We start from the raw sequence: 5,687 nt of genomic DNA on the forward strand, positions 1-5,687 counted from the left end.
TAAAATTAAAAAAAAAAAAAAAAAGATACTGCCTTGGAAACCCAAGGAAGGGTGGCTATGAGCCGGATCCAACTTGATGGCAGTGAGTTACCTAGCCCTTTACCAACTAATTTACCAACCCCTAGTTTGGCCCGTTGCACTTGGATCTGTTTTACACACACATCGATCAGTGTGGATGCTGTTCTGTGATCAGCTTGTTCACTCAGCTGCATAACTGAACGCTTGTTATTAAATATCCTCTAACATTTTAATTGCTACATGTTGTTCCATTGTTTAGATACACCTTCGCTGCCATAACTGATTTCTTATGGAACATTCAGATTGTTTCAGATTTTTCCCCTTTATTTGCAACACGACAAAGAACTTCCTTATAGATGCCTGTTTCCACATATTCATCCCAGTCTGATTTAATTGAAGATATAAGTGAGGAATGACTGGATCTGCGTTCTATAAAGACCACCCTGGTTGCAGTATCCTTGGATTGGAGAGCGTAAGACCAGAACAGGAAACTAATGGAAGACTATTGGTATCGCTCTTTCACTGAGTGATAATATCAAGAAATGTTTCTGTCCACTATGTGTGCAGTAAGCACAGTTTCAGTTTTTGCCCCCACGTCGAGGTCCCCAGTGACCTCCACGTTCTCAATCCAGTGGCCATTCCTCAGTCCCCTGATGTGTGCCATTTGAGCTCATAAGTCATTTCTCTCCCTTGAAACTCTGCTTGGATCCTAGAACGTCAGACCCTGCTCCTTTCCTTCCTACTTCCCTGCTAGGTTCTGTCTCTGACCTCTGAATATCTTGTTAAAGAAAATGTCCCCCTCACCATAGTCACAGGGGACATCAAGCTCAACTGGCATAACATACTACACAAAACATTTTTTCATCTCTTACTTTGGCAAGTAGCGACTAGCATCTTAAAAGCTTACAAGCTGCCATCTAGATGCAACAATGGGTCTCTCCTCATCTAGAGCAAAGAAGAAAGAAGAAAACCAAAGATTCATGGAAATAATTAGTCCTAGCGACTGGTACACCGTGCGATCTACAGACTATACAACTATGAGACCAGAAGGACAAGATGGTGCCCAGCTACCACTGTCAAACACTTAGAGGGGGATCTATGGAGGAAATCCTGGATAGAGAGGGAGAACAATGTAGAACAAAACTCAAAATCATTGCGGGGGGGGGGGACAGGCTGGTCTGATAGAGCCTGGTGGAACCCCTGAGACAATGGCCCCTAACTGCCCTTCAGGTCTGGAATTGAACCCACACCTGTGGCTTCCAGCCAAACAAGAGACAGACATATGAGTTGAACATTTACTTGAGTTAGATACACTCCTTGGAGAGAACAATCATGGGAGAAAGAAGGGCTGTTTATGCACAGGGAGGCAGCTCAGGGGACAGGAGTACATGGACACAGGGAAGAGGTAACTATCAGGAGGAAGTGGGAGGGTAGTTGTTGCATTGGGATAAATTGTAGTCAATGTGCAAAAAGGACAAGGAGGCCACATGTCCTGACCTCCTATAATCCCACAAGAGGAAGACAGAAGCACCATCAATAGCCCAAGGCTTATTCTTGCCAGGCCAGACATGCTGCCTCCCTCCAGCCCTTTCTCCAACCGTCCTCCCAAAGCACCCACCACCTCTCTCCTGTGTTCGATAATTCACTGCAGTGGCCACACAGAACTCACAGATTATGGGATTTATTAGGGAGGCACCAAGCTACAATTCAAGTTCAGGAAAAGCACTCAGTCTCTCTCCCAGCCCACTGTCTCTCAGCCAAGTCTCTCACAGTCTATCCCCCAGCAGTGCATGTCCCTTGGTGTCTTACTCAGCAACGCGTGTCTCTTGCGTCTCTTTCCCAGCAGCACGTGTCTCTTTCAGTAGCGGGTGTCTCTTTCAGCAGCACGTCCTCCTCAACCAGCAGTCAGAGAGAGTTCTGCCTCTAGGAGGCCTCCTTTTGAGCTTGGCGGAGTGGCCAAACCAACCAATCATAACAACAGAATTCTAAGCACCTGAGAGTGAGCCTCCCATAACATTGCGTTGTGCCACTCCCCACAGAAATAACCCAGGTGGATAACATTTACAATCAGGAGCTCCTCAGTTGCTCATAGCAAATCCCACCTTGGAGTTTACAAAGACTTATGGGTAGAAAAGTCATACTAAGTAATTTACTACACCGCACAGTGTCATGAGACAAAGTGTATGTGAACTGCTGTATGGACAGTGAATTTGCTCTGTAAATTTCCACCCAAATCACAATAAAATAAAAAAGAAAATGTCCCCCTAATGCTGTTGAAACTTAACTCTTAAACCTTCACAAACCAAAAACAAAACACACTGCCATGGAGTCAATTTCAACTCATAGTGACTGCCCCCCATTGGGTTTCCAAAGCTGTAAATCTTTATGGAAGCAGACGGCCTCATCTTTCTTTCATAGAGCGGCTAGTGTGTTCAAACCATCAACCTTGTGGTTACTAGCTAAATGCCTTAACCACTGCACCATCAGAGCTCCTTTAAACCTTTATGGAAATTAAAAATTTGTGATACAGACAGTTCTGGAGAAAGTTTAAACAATTGGATAAGCCATAACTAGCCCATAGAACGAATGTGAATTTAACAAGCCAATCCAAGATGCCTCGTGCTGATTAAGTCAATGACAACAAATCATTTGAAATTTCCCTTTTGGAAAAATCCCCTCGTGGTTTGTACTATATAAGCTGATCAAAATTGTAATGTGATGCGCTCATCTCTGAGGGGATGTACCTTGTTGGAGAACAGTTTTTTTTTTTTTTACTCAATATAATGTTTTAACTCAGACTCATTGATCAGATTTAAAAAAAAAAATAGATCACATACCTCAATTTTAGACCTGGACTTCATGTTTTAATACATATTCACTTATTGGTGATCACCTAGTTTGTACCTGAGTATTACCCACAGGGCTGGGACTTCCCAAATTCGTATTTCAGCCCAGATCTCTCTGAAACTCCAGCTTCTCTGCCCACTCAGGAGGTCTACAGGGCACGTCCAAGACCACACTCTTTATTTTCTTTCCCAATCTCCTCCTTCCGCCCTCTCCCTTGTGCCTGAGAATGATAGCTCCATCTTTCAAGTTGCTCAGATTGAAGACCTTGAAGTCATTCCTGACTTCTCTGGTTCAAGCATTCAATCCTTCAGCAAGTCTTCTTGGCTATACCACTTCTCACTGCCATCAGCACTAACATCCAGTGCAAGCCACCATCATCTCTTCCCTGAGTGATTGCAATAGCTTTGTACATAGGCGCAAGAGGGTCTAATTCAGACAATGTCACTCTGAAGATCAAAATTTGCCAACGGTTTCCTGTTTACTCAGACTAAACACCAAAGTCCTTACACAAATCCAGCCCCACCCCCTCACACACATCACCACTCTGACCTCATCTCCTCTGCACTGGGCAGTTGCGGGGTCATCACAGATGTCAGAAGGGGGTTACTTGCAGAAGTAGAGGTAGAAGAAAGACAGACTCTGTGTGGGACAAGGAAGTGGAAGCAGCATGGCTAGACCCCTTGTAATGGCTTCTGAGACCAACTATCTGGAGTTTGGCCAAACTTCACAAGTGAAGGGTACAGTCTTCCAAAAAACTGCCCTCCACAAGCTCTGGGTCTTCAGGTGCCTCTCCCTCCTAACAAGCTGGCTACAAATTTCTGGTTCCTAGTATCCCCTCAGATTTGATCATTTGTCAGAACAACTCATTTTTGTTGTGCTTGCCATTGAGTCATATCCAACTCATAGCAACCCTCCTTGGGTTTCCGAGGTGGTATCACTACAGAGGTAGATGGCTCAACCTTCCTACCGAGGAGTGGTTGTTGGGTTTGAACTGCAGGCCTTCTGGTTAGCAGTCAAATGTCTTAGGCACTATGCCACCAGAGAACAACACATAGAACTCAAGAACACTAGACTTATGATTAGTTTTCTTATAGCAAAAGGTACATCCATTTCAGGAGGTGGCATATGTTCAAGAACCAATGGTGTCGAAGGAAGAAGTTGAAGCTGCACTGAAGGAATTGGTGAAGAACAAGCCTCCAGGAATTGACAGAATACCCATTGAAATGTTTCAACAAATGGATGCCCAACTGGAGGCACTCACTCGGCTATGCCAAGAGATTTGGAAGACAGTTGCCTGGCCAACTGACTGGAAGAAATCCACATTTATACCCATTCCAAACAAAGGTGATCCCACAGAACGTAGAAATTATCTAACAGTATCATTAATATCGCATGCAAGTAAGATCTTATTGAAGATAATTAAAAAATAGTTGCAGCAGTATATTGACAGAGAACTTCCAGAAATGTAAGCTGGATTCAGAAGAGGACGTGGAATGAGGGATATCATTGCTGATGTCAGATGGATCTTAGCTCAAAGCAAAGAATACCAGAAATATGTTTACTTGTGTTTTGTTGATTATGCAAAAGCATTTGATCGTGTGGATCATAACAAATTTGGATAATATTGAGGAGAATGGGAAACCCAGAACAATTGTACTTTTGAGGAACCTGCACATAAACCAGGAAGCTGTCATTTGAACAGAACAAGGGAACACTGCCTGGTTTAAAAATCAAGAAGGGAGTGCATCGGGGTTGTATCCTTTGACCATACTTATTCAATCTGTATGTTGAGAAAATAATCTGGGAACCTGGACTATACGAAGAAGAACGTGGCATCAGGATTGGAGGAAGAATCATTAACAACCTGCAATATGCTGATAACACAACTTTACTTGCTGAAAGTGAGGATGACTTGAAGTGCTTACTGATGAAGATTGAAGAATACAGTCTGCAGTATGGATTACATCTCAATACAAAGAAAACAAAAATCCTCGTAACTGGACCAATAAGCAGTATCACAATAAATGGAGAAAAGATTGAAGTTGTCAAAGATTTCACATTGCTTGGTTCTACAATTGATGCCAATGGAAGCAGCAGTCAGGACATCAGACGATGTATAGCACTGGGCAAATCGGTGCAAAGGACCTCTTTCAAGTGCTGAAGAGCAAAGACGTCTCCTTGAGGACTAAGGTGAACCTGACACAAGCCATGGTATTTTCAATTGCCTCATATGCATGTGAGAGCTGGACAATGAATGTTGTTGTTTGTTGTTATTTGCCATCGAGTTGGACCCGACTCGTAGCGACCCCTCCTTGGGTTTCCGAGGCGGTATCACTACAGAAATAGATTGCCAACCTTCCTTCCGAGGAGTGGCTGGTGGGTTTGAATCGCCAGCCTTCTGGTTAGCAGTCAAGTGCCTTAGGCAATATGCTACCAGAGCTCCTTGGACAATGAATAAGGAAGACCAAAGAAGAGTTGATGCTTTTGAGTTGTGGTACTGGCGAAGGAGTGCTGAAAATACCATGGACTGCTAAAAGAACTAACAAATCTACCCTTTGAGGAAGGGCAGCCGGAATGCTCCTTGGAAGCGAGAATGGCCAGACTTCCTCTCACATACTTTAGTCATGTTGTCAGAAGGGACCATTCACTGGAGAAGGATGTCATACTTGGTAAAGTGGAGGGTTGACAAAAGAGGGGAAGGCCCTCAACGAGATGGATTGACACGGTGGCTGCGGCAATGGGCTCAAGTACAGCAGGGATCGTGGAGCTGGTGCAGGACCAGGCAGTGTTTCGTTCTGCTGTGCATAAGGTCGCTATGAGTC

Source organism: Orycteropus afer, unplaced genomic scaffold, assembly GCF_000298275.1.
Source record: "Orycteropus afer afer isolate SDZICR_OR568_19922 unplaced genomic scaffold, OryAfe1.0 scaffold00130, whole genome shotgun sequence".
Lineage (NCBI taxonomy): Eukaryota > Metazoa > Chordata > Mammalia > Tubulidentata > Orycteropodidae > Orycteropus > Orycteropus afer.